We start from the raw sequence: 19,981 nt of genomic DNA, 5'->3' as shown, positions 1-19,981 counted from the left end.
ATGGACTCGAAACGTTAACTCTGACTTTCTCTCCACAGATGCTGTTAGACCTGCTGAGTTTTTCCAGCATTTTCTGCTTTTGCCCCGGTGATAAGCGCCGTCTGTACCTCCCTTCTCCCGGGTTCCTCCATCAGGGAGGCTTTTCTTCATTGCAGTCATCAACGGATTCTGCAACTATGAACACTTGGTGGCAAGTGAGAATGCTACCCACTGATCCTCACATCATGGAGGAATGTGATAGTGACTTTGTTTGCACTATTCCTGAATGTGGAGTTCCCAATCTCGGGTGTAAATGAGATGAATGGAAGGAGGGAAGCAGATGAGTAAACCCAGGGGAACATTATGCTCCTTGGATGGCCTAGTGGCTGTACAGACCAGCAAGACTCCAGGTCTATTCAGTGAACCCTCATGATTTAGGTGATATCCCCACCTTGGCTGCTGTAGATGTGTAACATTGTACTGAGTTCATTGACATTGTTCCAGTACAGACTGCTGCTCTGCTGGTGGCTGGGACTGGGAAGCATATACCCTGTGTACTGGCTTCCAGACGGAGGTGATCAAGTAGTCTGTTCCTTGGAGGTGTTGCCACCAAATGATCCTTGACCACTTGATAGTTGCAGATTCCATTGGTGACAGCACTGAGGAAAAGCCTTCCCTGATGTTGCCACAAATGAGGGCTGTGGAGTCCAGAGTCACAGCTGTCAGTTTGTGTACATTGTCAGAGACTGACTGACACATAAACCTGGACCTGGGTGTGATATTTCTCAAACGTCCACCCTTTCAGATGAGAAATCATGAGATTGGGGTCCTAGACCACAGTGCCCAAGGTTAATAAAGCCCACAGCACTCTAGGCTTTGCTAACAGGGCACAGAGTACAAAAGCTTGGAAATTATACATCTGTACAAAACACTGGTACAGCTTCAACTGGAGTATTGCGTCCAGTTCAGGGTACCACACTTTAGGAAAGATGTGAAGGTATTGGAGAGGGAGCAGAAAAGGTTCACGAGAATGGTTCCAGGGATAAGGAACTTCAGTCACCTAGATAGGTGGGAGAAGCTGGGACTTGAAGAAGAGAAGGTTGAGAGGAAATTTGATCGAGGTATTCAAAATCATGAAGGACCCAGACAGAGTAGATAAGGAGAAACTGTTCCCACCAGCAGAAGGATTGAGAGCGAGAGGGTACAGATTTAAAGTAATTGGCAAAGGAAGGAATAGCAACATGAGGAAAAACATTTTCACGCAGTGAGTGGTTTGGGTCTGGATTGCCTGTCTGAGTGTGGGGTGGAGGCAGGTTCAATCGGGGCATTCGAGAGGGAATTGAATTATTACCTGAAAAGAAAGAATGTGCGGGGATATGGGAAGAAGGCCAGGCAGTGGCACTAGGTGAATTGGTCTTTTGGAGGGCCAGCACAGACATGACAGGCTGAATGGCCTCCTTCTGTGCTGTAACCATTCTGTGATGTGTGCTGTTGCCTCTCAGAGCTTTCAGGATCCAATAGGGCAACGGGATATCGTTAGAGCAGCCAGCCCAGTGATCGGGGAGTGGGGTTGCAGGTGTTCACAGTTACAGGGCCCCAGTGGATGGCAGCAGCTGCGAATGACCAGCCTAAGCCTAGTGTTTCGCTCAGGTCAGCAGAACGTGCCAGGCCTTCACTCCTGGAGCATCACAACAACGGCACTGAGGAGGCCACACCAAGCCGGAGAGATGCAGCCAGCAGCGACTCCCTCCCAGAACAAGCTGCTGTGAAAGTAGGACTACCTGAGTCCATGTCCCTTTGGTAGAACCATGAGCAGCCGGCCAACTCTGGTGATGCCAGCGTTCATCTTGCATCAAGCAGAAAAGCTGTAGAATTGGTGAAGGTAAAGCTTCCATTCAGGGGAAGCACGTTCCTCAGAAAGAGTAGGCTGGCTTGTACTCACTTTGAAATTAGTTGTGATAAAATAGAACATACACTTTTGTTCTTCATGGAGTTTAGTGTCCTACAGGAAACTAATCATAAAATTACATGGAGTTTACAGTACTAAAATAGGCCTTTCAGCCCAACTAATCCATGCCAGTGTCTATGTCTGACATGAGCTTCCTCTTATCTTACTTCATCTCGCCCGATCATCATGTCCTTCTGCCCCTTTCTCCTTCGTGTGTTTATCTAGCTTCCTCCACTCCTTTCACATTCTAACCACTCTTCACATTGTCAAAACATTTGTTTTAATTTCCAAATAATTTTCAGACCAATACATGCAAGAGTTCAAAGGAAATGGGAGAAAAACACTTAATAATAAAAAAAAAAATCCCCCGTGATTTTACTCCCAAGTTACTTACAGCGGTTGTTCTGGAGATTATAAACTTTAATTCCTGGAGACTCCAGGCCAGTCCTGAAAGGTTGGCAACCCAAACTGCAGATGCCTGAGCGATGTTCAATGCTGACTCAACCTCCGGGAATTGCAGCAGGAGAGGAGAGTACAACCGTGGTTCTGAAGTGAAAACAAAGAGCACACATTCCTCTACCTGGACACAACAGTTCTTTGTGCCAAAGTCAACAGTGTTAAATACCCAGAAGCTTTTAAAGTGGAGAAAAAATACTGAAAGACGGGGGGGTGGGGGGGGTGGAATGGGTGTGTCATGCCAACAGCAACATCAAGATAAGTTCTGGCTTGTAGCAGAGGCACACAGTGTTTGAGCCGGTTTTATTCAGGCTCTGTTAAGCTCAGAGTTTGCCTGAACCAACTTTCCCATGGGAAAGTGTCACAGTATGTACTTTCGTCTCAGCCCTCTGTAGCACTGGATGTTGGCTATTGCGAGATCTTATTTTTACCTCTTAAAGCAACAGGCTTCTCTGTGCAATGGTCTCAGAAGGATGCAGATCATTTCTTACTTCCGGCAGCAAGTGGGAAAAATTAGCTGGAATAGGGCGTTACATTTTTTTTTCTTTCATGGGATGTGGGTGTTACTCAAGACCATCCCTAATTGCTCTTGAACTGCTTGCTATGCCATTTCAGACAGCAGATAAGAGTCAACACATTGCTGAGGATCTGGAATCACATGCGGGCCAGACCAGGTAAGGATGGCAGATTTCCTTCCCTAAAGATCATTAGTGAACCTAACAGTCTTTTATCAACAATTGATGATGGTTTCATAGTCACCATTATTGAGGCTAGCTTTCAACTCCAGATTTATTAACTGAATTTTAATTCCACCAGCCACGGTGGGATTTGAACCCTTGTCCCCTGGATTACTAGTCCAGTGACATTACCACTACCCCACCATCTCCCCATTATATACTTTACCCCCAGGACACTTCTCCTCACTGGCTGGTACAATGTGTTAAGCTAGAGGTTCTGTTCAGAGTGGGTGAGACCTTTAGTCCAAATCCATGAGATGGGGAATCTTTAAGTATTCGGGACAAACATCCCACATCTGTATTACAATGAAACTGTGTTTAATTTGGCCCCTTTTTCATGACTATAGGTACTTACTGTAGATAAAGTGGTCTAAATAGGCATATTTTGAGGTTTAGTTAGAATGTAACTGTAGCTTCTTGTAAAACCCATGCATTTACCTCTAGTGAGTGTGCAAGAGGAAAATAATCAATTCAGAAAGGGATTAATTCTGCTCCCTCCTGCTCCTGTCCCTCATCTGCACAAATGAGGCCCATGGGAGTCCTGGGATGTGACCTGCTTAAAAAGCTACTTAAAGTAACAGTCACTGGTAAATCTATGGCTCTGAATTTCCAGAGCATTAACCAACACTGAGCTCTGAATGGAGTGAGACTCGATGTCCAAAATCACAGATCCAGAATTGGGGTGTATGAGGCATCAGAGTCCCATTGTGTCTGGACACACAACACAGCAAGACCCAAGACTCCCCAAAGGCCTAGTTTGTACACTGCAGTGAGCTTCACCTGAAAGTGGAACAATTACCATGGATGACATGGTTGTTGCATCCCATTTTTGGTCCCCCAAATTGTGCGCCCCATGAATCATTCATGGGATGCCAGCCTACACCTGCTTTCAGCTCAGGAACTGTTGCTCAGATGTTTTTGCTTCACTCTGTGATAGCAAACTGCAGACGCCATGCCATGGGCATTGCTCTCTCACGGCACAGGCTATAATTCCAGAAGAATTAAAGAACCCCTCCCTGTACTAAAACCTTCTATGCAGCATAAGAGGGACTGAACACTTCCAGCTCTTGCTCAGATGCAATTGTCTATGAGGGCTCTTGTCCACTCCCGCTATGTACATTCTTTGGGAACAGCTGGACTGATTTTAATTTATAGGATAATGCCACGCATCTGTGATTTCTCTTGTCTGTGATTGTTCTTCGATTGTCATACACTGACAGATGTTACATTCCCATAGTCAGTGTGTAGTCTGAACTCCCTCCCTAAACCTCTACCTCTCTCCCTCTCTCTCCTCCTTTAAGATGGTCCTTGAAACTAGCTCTTTGACCAAGCTTTTGGTCACCTGTCCTGACCTCTGCTTATCAAATTTTCTTTGCTAGTTGCTCCTGTGAAGCACGTTGGGATGTTTGACTATGTTACAGATACTATGTAAATGCAAGTTGTTGTCGCCTGGAATTGTATGTGTGGCTCATCATGGTAATGAGCTTTGCTGGACGGTTGGCAGTTGTGGGGACTGATTCTGGGGAGTAGCAGTTGTGCCATTTAGACGCTGCTGGCTTCACTGTGCCTGGTGGGTTTAGGTTGTGTCACAACGCCTTTTAGCAGCTGTTTGTGACTGATGAACAAGGCTTCAATCTCGCACTCAGCCTTAAAACTGAGTAGTTCGACGCAGGACACAAACGCAGCCCGTGCAAGTAGAGGGCCCATTTTCAAAGCCTTTGATTGTATTGATTGCAGCCAGGACTTTGTGCTGGTCCCCTGCTTAGAATCTTCAGCGACAAAGGCTCTGCAGGCTTTTGACTCTCCATCTGGATTCAAACTGTTTCCCTTTGAAAAAATTCCTTGGCCGGGGAGCTTGCAAAATCTGGCCGCGAACCAACAGTGGGACGTGTTCTGTGAACATCAAGCCAGCTGGTTCCCAAGACATAATGCAGTCAGAATACTTGTGACAATCTTATACAAGTCAGTTCTCTAAGAAAATCTATAGACACTGAGACGCGAGGTGAGAATGTCCGATTCACAGCATTTTGCAGCATTAAAAAAAGGCACACTGGGGTTACCAAGGCAGCATTGGGGACCTGTGCAAACCTCATTATACCTACAGATTCAACTGAAATGGGTCCTACGCTAGACCATACATTCCCTTGCCTCCAAGAAAAAGAATCTGCATTCGTATCATCCCTTATTTCATCCTTGGCTCATCCCAGAGTATTTTTCAGCCAATGAATTACTTTCTGGTTCTTGTAAGATTCCACAAACGGCAAATGAATTCAACGACTAGTATGCTGCAGATGCAAATACTGCAGATGCTGGAAATCTGACATAAAAACAGAAAATACTGGAAATACTCAGTGGGTCAGGCAGCAACTGTGAAGAGAGGAACAAAGATAACATTTCAGGTTGATGACCTTTCATCAAAACTGGAAGAAGTTAGAGATTTAAGAGTTTTTAAACAAGTACAGAGGGAGGGGGAAATGGGGTGAGGAGGAACAAACAAAGGGAAAGATGTTTTGAGAGGTACAGGGCAGAAGAGATCAAATAGCAAAAGGGGCGATGCTGCCAGGCAAAAGGGGGTGGTAATGGGACAGGTTGGTCACCTTTTGGTTGTGTCAGTCAAAGGGTGAACGTTGACCAGGACCCCAGGAGAACTCTCTGCTCTTCTTCCAAAAATGCCATGGGGGATTTCACATTTAACAGAATGGGCAGATGGAATCTCAGTTTAACATCTCGTCTGAATGTCCACACCTCCAGCATTGCAGCAACCCTTTCATACCATGTTTACTCAAATAGGCAGGATGTTATGGTGTCCTAGTGGTGAAAGCAGGGGACCCATCTCCTGGAGGTCATAAATTCATAACGCACTGTGGTAAATTGCAAAATTGAGTTTAATAAATTGGCTAATTTGCGGGTTGGCAAATTAAATGGAATGCCTTGTTATAAAAATTTAGCCAGTTCATGGCATTCCCTTTCCCTGGTCTATCCTACCAGTGAGCCTAGTCCATATTCTGTGGTTAACCCTTAATACCCGCAGAGATGGCAGTAAAGACAGTGTCTCCCTCACATTCTGGGAATTAATTGCAAGAAAAGGATGATCCTGGCTGATTTCCAGTGACTGTATCTTTCCCCTGCTGTCCCATCACATTCTCAACTGCTTGGCTGAGATCAAGCAACTTGTCACAAGACAAAGATTAAACATTGTCTCAGTACTACACCATCCAGTGCATTTACCACATTGTGTTGTATAGCCCCCATCCAATTTTTCTTTTCTTTCTATCTCCTGATGATAACTCTCGGTGGTAAAGAGCCTTACAGATGCCTGGAGCACCTTTCCTGAGTCTTCAATCCTAGTGTGTGAGAGTCTGGACACTGATCACCTGTACATCCCACCTCCCTCAGCTGCACATCAGTGGCAGGGCCATCAGCTGTCTTGGCCCGTACTCCCTGTAGTCGCTTCTTCAAACCTTCCATCTTCCACCTCCTCCCCTTCTCCTTTAAAAGACCCTTCTTTGACCATATGTTTGGTTATTACTCCTATTATTGCTTATCATCTATTTCTCCTCAATGTACCCATTTTGAGACATTCACAACGCTGTGGACACGATAAACACAACCTGTCGTTGTTAAACCTGCAATTTAAAAGTGAAGGGTATTGTAATTGAACGCAATCCTTCCCTCACCCAGCACCAATACACCCTTTGCAAAAGGGTTAATGATCGGGAATTCTATCCCCTTTCCTCGTCCCGGGTTTCAGAAGCCAGTTCCAACGCTTGAAACAGCTGTCATATCTAAGATCAGCTTTTTAATTGTCTAGGTGGAGAATGTTTGAGGAGAAACCGGCAGTACCTTCTTTGAGTCAGGCACAGATACAGGTCAAGCTTATTCTGCAGCACTGAGAGAGGCAGGAGAGGCTTCTCATTGAGCAGACTTCTCACAAGCCCTCTTCTGTGTGGGAGATAAGTAAAATAGGCAGATTTCCTGGGTTAGAAGTTGGGACAGGGTATCTTTAAGCTCTGCTCCCCCAGGACCCCTTGCCAGGCATCTCTCCAATTCCAAGGGTGTATTCGTTACATCAGTAGGATGGATGTGATGCTGTTTTGCTTTGCATCCACACTGCAGTTATAGTGTAAGTGAAGCAGCAGAGTCAGTGGCCAACCTGACACTGGAGTGAAGTGGAGCGAGACTCCTTGGAGGAGCTTGCCTTATTCCACTTTACTTCAGAGTCAGCTCACACATTGACAAATTACTTCACACTGAGGCAGAACTTGTAACATGAATGCATCATAACAGAGGGGTTATCCTATCCCATGCCTCGCTGTCAAACTGAACAATTGAAACAGCCCCACTGCACTGAACCTGGGCTCAATATCTGGAGCTTATCTCACTTGGGACTGTTTTAAGCTGCACTCTCTCCATGGGGGCGGAGGAACTATTAACTTAGTGTACATTCTGCTCTAGACATTTTTTTCAAAAACAAGCCAATTTAACAAGAATGCAGTAAACCTAGGACAAAAGTAGGGCAAAACTCCAAGTAAGAGGGAAGAACTAAAGAGACATGAATAAAGGGAGTGATCTAGGGGTGAAACTAGACTGGTTACTACTCCATATAGACAAATCCCAACACGACTGATCATTGTCTTTACTTTGCCATTCTCTCTCATCTATTTCCTTCCAATAGACTGCCCAGCATTTTATTTATTTTATTTTGATTGTGCTTATTTTCAGTACATCGTTTTATGCTTGGAACTAGTGGGTTGGTCACAGTCTTCTGACACTGCATGTTTGGCCAGTTCTCCCTCCTCCCTCCCTGCACAACCCTGGGCAGCAGCACTTGGTACACAGCAGTCTGGATCTCCTGAGAGCTGACAGTCGAGTGCTTGCAGTATCGGACCGGACAGCAAATCTCACCAGCCCTGCTCTCTCAAAAACATCATTCACAAAGTTCAGGATGTTCATGGTCTTCGGAGATGTTGTTGGGGGAGGTGGGGGTTGGGGGGAGGGGTGGCGAGTGAACATTTTTTTGTCACTTTACGTGGAATTACGCACAATGTAAAGTACAGAAACAGGTCATCCAGCCCAACTAGTCTGTGCTGCTGTTTGTACTCGACATGCAGGCCTGCGCCAGCAAAGCAGATGGATTTCCTAGGCTATTTGGAACTAATGGAATTATTCCTGAATGAATAAGTCTCGTGGATTTTGAATATTACCAGAAATGAAATATCTTTCCAGAGCAAAAAAAAACCACAGTAAGGACTCCACAAATCAGCCCAGGACAGGCAACATTTTCACTCTGTCCAAAGCTTCTGTTGGCCCCAAAAAGGCAGACAGAGAGTGGATTAATTGGCTCAATGTCAGGAGCACACAATCCTCAGAACCATGCAGGTTTTGTCTGCAGTTTGGAGTCAAAGCTGCTTTGTAGACTCATTCCCCATCTCCCTGACACCTCATCCCTTCACACTTGAGTCATTTGTGCCATGACAGCACCTTTGGGATTTGATGATATTTTAACAGTCATTTATGGAACCCAGAAATGAGTCACATTCGCAATAGTGAAAGGGAGGGCAACCCACAAGCAAGTATTGAGTACAAAAACAGTAAACATTATACGTGGACTAAATGTTGCAGCATTGCCCTTTCATCTCCAGGACCTTGTGTTAGGCACTATGTTGGAAGCTTTAGTCAATCATGTCGTCTAGGTCTATGAAACGTGGTCCTGCCTATTAATTGTTATTAAACGTAAAAGTTTAGAGAATTTCCATCACTTTCCAGGTGCTGGACTTTATCATGTCAACAGTTTTTTTTTAAAAAGAGATCATAATTTCTTAATATCCTTCTGCTCTGGAATGGAAAATTTTGCAACTACCTGTCAATGTACAAATTTCTCTCACCAAATAGTGATCAAACTCAGATTAAATTCCGCTGTTCACCATAATTAGAGCTTGTGACCTTAAAGGAACAGATCATCTTTAATCACAGGTCCACCTTGATTGCAGAATAATATATTGTGAGGGTTGTGTTGCACATCTGTCATTCACTGGGAGATCTGCTGGTTGGTACCAATTCTGCTGTCTATGTCCTATCCTACCTCGGCCTGTTTGGGTGTTCTCTAGGGAGCCATGCACAGTCTTGGCCTACAAGCAGAACAGAGTGAAGAATGTTAACGGACATCGTCTAAATGGAAAATCTGTGGTACAGAACCTTCCTTCTGGATCCTCCACTTTTCAAAGGATATGTTCATTGCATTGGAAGGATTGGGGCTTGGAGAGAGAGGACTCCAGCCTGGCCTGGAGGAAGAGTAGCGACAAGGGTTGCTAAATCTGTTTGTATATATTCCTTAAGGTTTCACCACATGACCTAATGCCTCCAACCTCTCCATCCCTCACTCCTGCCACCAATCACTTAAAGGGACCATGCTCGTGTTTTAATGTCTTCCCACACCACTGAGCTCTTTTCAAACATTCAGGTCTACGAAAACTCAAGCAAAGGAAACACAACCAATAAAAAATATAAGCACAGATAGAACTGAATGGCTTGGATTTTGATTGTTCAATTAGTTGGTCTTGGGGGGTGGTGGGGGCTGGTCATAGGATTTTTACCTCGTCTGCTTTATCTAGAATCAATGGGTTGAAGTCCCCTTTAACCTTCCCAACTGAGAAAAAGGGGTCAAAAATAACAATAATTTGTTGCATTTACATAGCACCTTTTGTGATTGCAGGATGTTCCAAAGTGCTTTGTAGCCAATGAAGTACTCTTGAATCGTAGTCACTGTTGTAATGTCAAGAAACATGGCAGCCAATTTGTGCACAGCAAGCTCTCACCAACAGCAATCGAATAAATAACCAGACCATCTGTTTTAGATGTTGACTGAGGTATAAATATTGTGCATTGCCGAACAGAGCATAAACCCTGCCATGTGCTTGGCTGAAGAACTTACTGATGTGCTTCCCTCAGCCCAGACACCCAATGCTGGGGGTTGGAGGGAGATGTTCAATCTGCTTTGCTTTCTAGTTTGGTGTTGAGCACTCAAGGAGCTGGAATTTTGGCTCCCAGGCAGGCATGAGCCAAAAAATAACCGTGCCGGCCCCAGAGTGCTGGTTCCTCAGTTCCACCCTGGATCCGGGCCATTTTTGTGGAGGCAGGATCAGGGATGGCAACTCTTTCGAGTACAATCACAGTTCTTGGTTTCCGGGAGTGGGACATGAACCCACAACCCTCTGATTCAAAGGCGAGGGTGCTATGAACTGAGCCACAGCTGACACCTCCCTCAGGGATGGCAAGGCTAACAGCCCACTTGTGGCCAATTAGGCTCATTAAGAACCTAACTGAGGCCAATTAAAAGGTGACTGACTAGAAATTTTCCAGTTAACCTCTAGGTCTCCGAAGTGGGGAAGGGGCAAGTTTAGGTGCCTGGAAGCAGCCTTCCCAGTGGTGGATACCCTCCCCCCCCTCCCCAAGAGGGGGACCAGGCAGGTTTACATGCCCTGTCTGGGTGCAGGAGCAGGCATAGGCCACCCTGAAGAGGGCCTCCCCCACCAACCCCCTTGCCCTTAGAGGTGGCGTGGCTGCAGGATCCAGTCTTCAATTTAAATTCTAAAAAAAAAAGTTGGCGAGAAGACACCTCCATCTTGAACCACCTTCTCCCTTACCTGTCTTCCATTACATCCTACAGCTCCTCTCAAGCTGAGATGCCTCTGATTGGTCCCTCCAGCATTGAGAGCCCGCCCACCACCCTTAATTGGGCGGAGAGCCTGTCTCCAAGCTGTTAACTGGTCGCACTGGGGAAAATCACAAGTGAGTGGCTGTTTCCCCCTGGGGGCAGGTTGAGCACCTGAAAACAGTCCTGACCTCTCTTTCCCACTCCCGGAGGGAAAATCCAGCCCAGTATGTTTCCACTTTGAGGCACAATTGGGAAGTGGGCCATAAATTGGGTTTGACATCAGTCTGATTGGGTTACAGCTCAAATTTCTGCTAAAACGCACCTGCATAAGCACAAACATAACATCCTCCAGCGCCAGTCTGCATAACTGAAGGTAATTCTTAATTTTTTTTTTGCATTAAATCTCTTCCTTGATGTATTTAAGAGCGGTAACCTGGTGCAGTATTATCGATGCCGTTGAAAATGGGATAATCATTAAAAAAATTAGCACTTTTAATAAGAGCATCTGGTCTGCCACCTGTGAGTAACCTGGGTTTAAATTATTGAAAATGACTTTACAAACAACTGTTGTAAATCTAGGGACGGTCTTTAAGTTAAGAACAAAAAGGCACCAAAGCCTGTGGGAACTGCTGATGTTTATTTTTCCGATGGCATTATGTATCATCACAACACGGCGGTGTTGCTGTAGGTAGCTTGTTAAATCGGCCTCGTATGCAGTAACCTTGGGCTCTGTATTTTCAGGTTTTTTGCAGCAAGCTAAAAATCATCGCTTTTCTTTTTTGCGACACAGACAAGAGATTGAGGGCAGGACTAAAGTTCAAACCTTTCCTATTTGCTCCGTCTGTAGCAGCTTGCTCTGCGATACGATTGGAGGAGGTGGGAATAACCCATAACGGAATAACCATGGGCTTTCATTTTGATTTAAGTTGGCCCACGCCAGCAAACACTGGCAGCACCTGGTGGCAGGTGCTGGATGAAGGGGTTAGTAAAGAGAGGGGGAGAGGGGCTCAAAATTTAAAAAAAAAGAACTTATCCTGTAGATGTATCACCCTGAACCAGATACAACAGAATCTGAACCAGCACAGTCATTGTATTTCAATGACTCATCATGGCTGCATTTGAATGGGCGGGAGGTTTGGAGTGAATGACCCCTGGAGTAACTCCAATGTAACACCATTGCCCCTTTAAGGCAATGCCAGGTTAGCTGAAAGAAATAAAATCGATAATAATGGACTTGGACTCTGCATAGGTTAAAATATAAATGTAAAATTTGAGCCTTCTATAATCCCACCCCTCCCCAAGGATGAAAAAATATTTGGGCTCTTCATGTCTTCCCTCCTAAGTGTTAACCTTTGCAGAGATGCAGGTCAACAGCCCTTCACTACCTTCCCCAAGTGGGTCTTTCTTACAAATAATGTTGGGCAGCTATTTGACTCTGAAAGGCATCACAGCATTAAATGATTACTGAATAACAGAGTAGGCTCAAAGGGCTGAATGGTCTACCCCTGCTTCCATTTCTTATAGTCAGAGTCACTATGGCACAGAAGGAGGCTATTTGGCCCATCAAGTCCATGCCAGCTGTGGAGCAATCTGCTTTCACCACCCTTGCAGGTAGTTAGTTCCAGGTCATTATCACTCACTGAATAAAAACTTTCTTCCTCATATCTCCCTCGTATCCCTTTCCCGTAACTTTAAAATTTTTGTCCCCTAGTCCCTGTACCATCAGCCAATGGGAACAGTTTTTCTCTGTCCACCCTGTTGAAACCTGGCATAATCTCGTACACCTCCATCATATCTCCCTTCAATCTCCTTTGCTCCAAGAAGAATAACCCCAGCTTCTTCTTTTAAAAAAGTACCTGGATCTGCACCTTAAGTGCTGTAAGCTGCAGGGCTATGGGCCAGGTGCAGGAAGGTAGGATTAGAAAGGGCACCTAGGTGTCCTCGGGCTGGCATGGACAAGATGGGCCGAATGGGCTCCTTCTGTGCTGTAACTTTTCTATGGTTCTAAGTTAACCTTGTAGCTAAAATCCTCACCCCTGAAACTATTCTCCTTTGCAGCCTGAGAAGAAGAGGGTGAGGAAGGGGTGGGAGGACTACCCCCTCTTTTTTTCCCAATCCTCAGCTGAATGTAACAGGTTTAAAATTAAAGGGATGAATGGGCCAATTCAGTGTACACACTGAATTGCTTACACCGCTGATTGCAAAGAACTCAGTCGGACAGGCTTTGAGTTTAAACAAGTAAGGGGTCAGTTTTTCTCTTGTGCTTGAAAACCCACCCAGGTAAAGATATTGGCCAGAATTTTTCAGCTGGCGGGCATGCTCGGTGAGAGCGGGCAGGGGCGGGCGGTCAGAAACCCGACTGCCACCCGCGATCAGGCGCGCACCACGATTTTACCCGGGCAATGCCAATTAAGGCCCGCCCAGCGTAAATCGCGGCTCCCGAGATCAGCGGGAAGGGGAGGGCGGAGGTGGGAGGCCAGTGACCACTGGGTCCCAATGGTGACCCGGGGGCCCCTATTCAAAAACGCCGCAGGGCAGCTGTCCTAAGGCTGCCACTGATTTCGGTCAGGAGCTTGATGGAGAACGTATTCGGAGAGCAGGCCAGGTGAGAGGGCAGGTCTTCGAGGAGGTGGCAGCACGCCACGATATCCTGGTCCCAAGGGATGGGAGGAGGAGGCCCCCCCCCCTCCCCCACCATCCACACCTGACAAAACGTGCCTGGGAGGCAGTGGCATCACGGGTCAGCTCCCACCATGTGGTGAGATGCACCTGGGTGCAGTGCCGCAGGTGGTTTAATGACCTCCTGCGATTGGGAAGGGTGGGTACCATGTTGGCATGGGTCACTTAGCACAGCAGTTAGACTGGCCACCCCCGCCCGCAAACCTCCCCCTACCGCCCACCCGCACCTCAGAATTTTGTTTCTTCATTCATTCGTTCACGGGGTGTGGGCTTCGCTGGCTGGGCCAGCATTTATTGCCCATCCCTAATTGCCCTTGAGAAGGTGGTGGTGAGCTGCCTTCTTGAACCGCTGCAGTCCATGTGGTGTAGGTACACCCACAGTGCTGTTAGGGAGGGAGTCCCAGAGTTTCGACCTAGTGACAGTGAAGGAACGGTGATATATTTCCAAGTCAGGATGGTGAGTGACTTGAAGGGGAACGTCCAGGTGGCGGTGTTCCCATCTATCTGCTGCCCTTGTCCTTCTAGGTGGCAATGGTGGTGGGTTTGGAAGTTCTGAGAGTGTGAATGGCAAATGTGATGGAGACAGCATCTGTGCGAGTGGGCGAGCCCTGGCTGCTTGGAGTGAGTGTATAGCGGCTCCAGGGTCATGAATCGGATGAGCCCTGCAATGTTTTCCTCAGGTTGGGGTGGCCAGGCTGCAATGGCAATGCAGGTACAGGGTGGACTAATCAATGCTCCTCTCTCAGGAGAAGACAGCACCCAACAATGCTGAGTGGCTGCGGACTGGCAGAGGGCAGCCCCACCATCTGACCCTCACCAGATACGAGCAGGAGACACTGGAGCTGGAGAGGCGCCATGCGCCCAGGTCAACCAACCGCGGTGAGGTTGGGGTGCCACTGGGAGGTAAGAGTGCCGTGCACTGAGGTCACAATGTCTGTCATTGCGACCATCCCATTGTTGACGGTATATTGATTTCAGCCTCCAACATGGGATCCCCATTGATAATGGAAGGAGGAGGGCATCCTGATCTGGGTGCCAGGCTTGAACATTAACAGTGTAACAGCTTCAACTAATCAATTGTCCTTGTTCTTCCTTTCAGCCTCACCAGAGCACGCCCGGACTCAGGAGGCAGAGGGACCACCACTGACCCCTGAGGGCACAGAAGACATTAACGTACCAGCGCCACACCCTCTCAGCCAGGCAGGCACCAGTGCAGATACCAGCACCTTGGTGGGAATAAGATTGTCAACTAGTAAGAGCGTTGAGGGCACTTCACACTCGCTTGAGGTGCAGGCAGAGACAGAGAGTGCCCAGGGCGCCGGCAGTGGGAGGACCGCAGGGGACCAGGAACATGCTCAGTCGGTGGCTGATGATGAGCCTCTGGGGTCGTCCCTGAGGCAGCAGATGCTGGAAGTCCAGCGGGCAGGGGTGGCCAATCTAACTGCTGTGCTAAGTGACCCATGCCAACACGGTATTCACCCTTCCCGATCACAGGAGGTCATTAAACCACCTGCAGCACTGCACCCAGGTGCATCTCACCACATCGTGGGAGCTGACCCGTGATGCCACCGCCTCCCAGGCACGTTTTGTTAGGTGGGGGGGGGGGTGAGCCTCCTCCTGTCCCTTGGGACCAGGATACCGTGGCGTGCTGCCTGGTGGAGATACATGAGGGAATGCGTGGTCTCCATGATGGAGGAGTCCATGCGGAGCATGAGCAATGCAATGACCCTCATGGCCGAGCGCATTGCCTCCTCCATAGAGAGAGTGGCGACTCTCATGGAGAGGCTCCTCCAGAAGATCAAACAGGGCTTCCTGGGGATGCGCTCAGACCTGCAAACCCTCACAGCGGCAATGACCTCAGGTCATCAGTGTCAGCGTGGGAGATGGATTGGGCGCCCAGTGTGCCAGCTGGGTGCCCATCCATCAATGGTGAGCAGGGAGGTCCAAAGCGACCTCACGTCAATGCAGCAGCTGCCTGTCGTCTCTGCGGGCTCCTCTCAGGGCGCTCTGGATGGTGGCAGCAGCTCCTCCATCCTTCTGCCAGTGACCGTGGCATCCGATGAGGCTATGTCGACTGAGGAGATGCCAGCTGAGCCACTGGCTGCTCCCTCCCAGGCGGGGCCAGCACAGGCTCCATGGGCCAGAGGACACCTGTAAAGGTCATCAAGGCCAACAGGACAGCAGAGTGAGCAGGTTGTCTCCAATGCCGGTGCCAGCGAGGGGGAAGCACCTCGACGTAGCACCCACAAGTGTAAATGTAAAGCACCTTAGGCACAACACGGGTTTATCACTGGTGGTTTACATTTGTCCCAATTTTAAGTTACTGTTAAGTTGATGTGATGTTCAACACCTTTTCATTTACTTTGATTCCTGTGTGCCAGGCTGCAAATCATTAAATGTGCTGGTTCTCAACAAGCCTCTGGGTGCTTCATTAGTTCTGCAGGTGAAGGGGAACCCATGGTGTTATGTGTGACTTGTTTGTCATTGAGCTTTATTGAAATGACACATAGTTCATGCTGTTGACCAAGCAAATGTTTCTCTTAGGTATCGAGTATGGAGCCTGCAGCCCTGGCACGTGTTGGTGATTCATCTTCGGTAGGCTAGCTGAGGGAGCATTGGATCAAAGCCTCCCAGGTGTCCCTGCCTCCCTGGAGGTTGCCCGGGTCAACATCTATACCTTCAGCATTCTCCTGTGTGTGCACATCCTCGGCCTCACCACTGGACTCATCGTCTGTTGCCACAGCAGCTGTGTCAACATCTTCTTCCTCCACTGCATTTCCCCATTTCTAGCACCAGATTGTGGAGAGCGCAGCATGCAACCACTATCAGCTACACACGATCTGGGGGATACTGGAGTGTGCCTCCTGAACGGTCCAGGCATCGGATGCGCATCTTGAGAAGACCGATGGCTCTCTCCACCACAGCCCTTGTGGTGCCCTGGCTCCTATTGTACCGCTGCTCAGCTTCTGTTCTTGGATGGCGGAGAGGCGTCATGAGCCACCTTCTGAGGGGATAGCCTTGTCACCCAGCAGCCATCCATCTAGCCTAACTGGAGCACTGAAGAGCCCCGGCACCTGGGAGTGTCTGAGGATGTAGGCGTCGTGGGAGCTGCCTGGGTACCTTGCACAAACTTGCAGAATCTGCAGCTTATGATCACACACTATCTGCACGTTCATGGAGTGGAAGCCCTTCCTGTTGACAAAGGCACCGGGCTCACCTGCTGGCGCCTTGATGGCCACATGTGTACAGTCTATAGCACCCTGGCCGTGGGGGAAACCAGCAATGGCTGTGGTAGTGAATGGAAGTCAATGTACGCCTGAACAGAGCGTCTGTCACCAACTTGACATGTGGACAGCTGATTGGGAGACACCGCAAAGGTCACCCACCGACCCCTGGAAAGAGCCGGAGGCATAGATGTTCAAGGCAACCATGACCTTCAGCGCCACTGGCATGGGGTGTCCACCCACACAGTCTCGGGGCCAATCATCTGACAAATGGAGGTCACTGTCTCCCTTGAGAGACGGAGCCTCCTTCGGCATTGCACCTCGGACATATTGAGGTAGCTGCATCGCTACTTGTAAACCCTGGCAGCAAGATAGTGGCATTTTCTGCAGCCCCTTCCGCCTTGGACTACCTTTTGCCCCTGCGCCCCTTGTGCCTGCGCCTGTCCTCCCACAGATGGCTCCCTTGGAGTCTAAATATGGGCTCCTCCTCCCCCTTCTGGCCCTCTCTTCCTCCTCAGAGGAGGTAACTCCAGCGGAGACCACAATCCCCATTCCTAGGGTAAGGGAAGGCTGTCTGATACCTGGAAGGCCCCAAGTGTTAGGATTCCTCCAGAATCCTGAAGTGAAGCCTGTTATTTCTGTCAAAGCAGCTCTGAAGTGAAATAAAGTTGTCCTGTTCACACAAGCAAGTAGCAGTAAGTAATAAACTGAAGTTCTAACAACTCGCATTAGTGAGCCCGCTCACCTCTCTTATCCCGCCCGTGGATGAAGTTTTTAAAACTGCGGCCTACCCGCCTGCCTGTTGTGCCCGTGCGACGCCCTGAAAATTGCACGGGCTGCAAAAAAACTATGTCAATTGCGGCCTCAAGGGCCTTAACTGGCCCGTTAGTTAATGGCGGGTGCGCCTCCGAACTCATAGCACCCGCCTTCCGAAATATTGCAATGGCGTGTGTTGATGTCGGGGACGCAAGCCCAATGTCATTGCGCGTCATTTTACACACCTGCGTGTCGGGCACGTCCCCGCATGCCAACTGCGAAATTCTGCCCATTAAAACAAAAGGTGCATGCACCATACGCACATGCAAAAATTCAATGGACAAAGTAGAGGCGGTTAACTCTTGGCTAATTTAAGCTTCAACATGAAAAGGTAAATAAAAAGAGAGTTCACTGGTTGTAAGTCCTCGGTGCTGTTGTCCACTGCTGAGGGAGTTCTGAAAGCTGGTACTCCTTGGCTTTCCTCCTGAAACACTGCCGTGGAATTTGAAGTCTTCTTTAGAACTTCTGTCTGCTGCCCATATAAGCAAAACAGGGTTCAATTTAGTTAAGTGGGGGAGAGAGAGAGAGAGAGAGGTGAGCAACCTAATGCTGCTGATGTTGTCTGCTTTCTTGATGTTACTTCTCCAGGCTGCTCCAAAGCAAGCAGAGTTTTTTTTTAAATAAAAGACATTTCAAAAAGGTGGATTTGATCACATGACCTCTCTCCATGATGGTTGGGTATTCCGCAGAAGGTAAGTGATTAGCTCGGGTCTGGACAGATCTTGGCCATTGTGTTATGGCCTAGGCGATTAATTTTTAACGTCCAAGCCATCACTTTTGAATGGCCCATTCTTCCATGTGATGAACTAGGAAGAAAATATCAAAACCTCCAGAGTAGCCATTGTCTCTGTGGACTCTGTCTCCATCCAGACAAAAATGGAATGCAGTTATCTCGTGATGCAAATTGTGGTGGCCATTTTAGGCTTCGGTCTTATCCTTGAAGTAATCATTGACATTAGCAGGTGTGAAATTCCACAGGAGGATTTTCTGGGCACATCCTATTTATAATCTACGTTAGAAGCTTCCAGAAGCTTAACCAACTTACAGTTGCAGACAGGTCAGGTGACCTCTGGCAGCCATCTTAAGTCAGTGTCTTTGTTTCAACAGTTGCCACTGCCTTTTAAAACAGATCCATATGTGAGTCCAGCAGTTGAAATTGAAATTTACCATTTGACATCAACACACCTCCATAACAACCCTCTCAAGGAATCTCACATCCTTCCTAAAGTGTAGCGACCACAACTGGATGCAATACTCCAACTACAGCTAAACCAGAGCTTTCTAAATGTTCAGTATAACTTCCCTGCTTTTGTATTGAATACCCCTATTTACAAAGTCCAAGATTCAATATTCTTTGCTAATTTCTCTCTCATTATACCCTGCAGCCTTCAACGATCTGCACGTGAACCCTCAGGTGCCTCTGTCCCTGCACACATTAATTCCATGTCAGTTCGTCTATATTGCCTCTCCCCATCCGTCCTGCCAATATGCATCACCTTGCACTTTTCTGTCTTAAATTCCATCTGCCACTTGTCTGCTCATTCTGCTAGCCCATCTGTATCCTGTTGCAGTCGATTGGTAGCATCCTCTAAGTTTGGTATCATCGGCAAATTTTGAAATTTTACTCTGTGTTTAGATAGATGTCTCCAACATTAGAACACCTGAATGTTAAAATAGCACACTTACATTTTTTTAAAAAATCAGCAATTGCTGATCATTTTCTGTAATTACAGAAGTTATACCCAGCTTTTCGGAAATAAAAAGCCCCAAATGATATTTCTCCTTTGGTCTCTGCCTACACTGTAAAAGCTCCATGAACGATTTCTGAACAAGGGGGTTATACATGCTGACTCTGTACAACTGACACTGGGAAACAGTTTGACTGAAGCACCTGTTAAAACAGCTGTCACTGTGCTGAAAGCTGTATGACAGGCTGCAGTTAGCTGCAAGTCATATCTTCACTCTCTTATTCACGTCACAGCCCGCCTCCCATTCCTAAAATGACCATGACATGCGTTGGCCTGCGTTTCCTCTGCTGTTATCAATCTTGCAATAATTTTTCCCCTTTCAGACCTGTAAACCCAACCCTGTCTAGCTGGCCGGCGTATTGCGGTTGTTCATCCGCACGCCTTATGTCTGCACAGTGTTATCCCCACTCCTGCCCCTTCTACCCATCAGAAAGATGTGAGTGTTGGGGGGTGTGAGCAGGAATTTTGTGAGCTGGAGGATGGTTCACCTGCCCCATTTACAGATGGTCATGTCACGCCAGGCTTTTACCCCTGAGGTTATTTCCTAATTCTCAGATTTTTTTTTCTTTTTCTTTCATAACTTTGAACAAAAACGAAGGGACCTCATAAATCATAAGCTGTAACACAGCTCTCATCCTGCACATAAAACTGCAGTCCACCCATTCATGCGGGCTGGGGGACACCACTTGCTCCCTGCCCAGGTTGCAGGCAAGAGCGCAGAAGAAATGGCAGGGTGGTCA

At 47.6% G+C, this 19,981-nt stretch overlaps 1 long non-coding RNA gene across 1 annotated transcript in view; it reads right to left on the bottom strand.

Annotated features, from left to right (window-relative positions):
• Positions 1-9,000: 9,000 nt before the first annotated feature.
• The window catches only part of LOC144684160 (uncharacterized), a 52,596-nt gene continuing 41,615 nt past the window's right edge, over positions 9,001-19,981 (bottom strand). Inside the window, exon 3 of the long non-coding RNA XR_013577422.1 lies at positions 9,001-9,248. This is a non-coding gene — a long non-coding RNA (uncharacterized LOC144684160). The remainder of the gene's footprint in view (positions 9,249-19,981) is intronic.

This window comes from Cetorhinus maximus, chromosome 9 (assembly GCF_964194155.1).
Source record: "Cetorhinus maximus chromosome 9, sCetMax3.hap1.1, whole genome shotgun sequence".
In the NCBI taxonomy this organism is placed as follows: Eukaryota; Metazoa; Chordata; class Chondrichthyes; order Lamniformes; family Cetorhinidae; genus Cetorhinus; species Cetorhinus maximus.
Note: the sequence above shows the minus strand (reverse complement) of the source record. Positions and strands in the feature narration are given on the sequence as shown.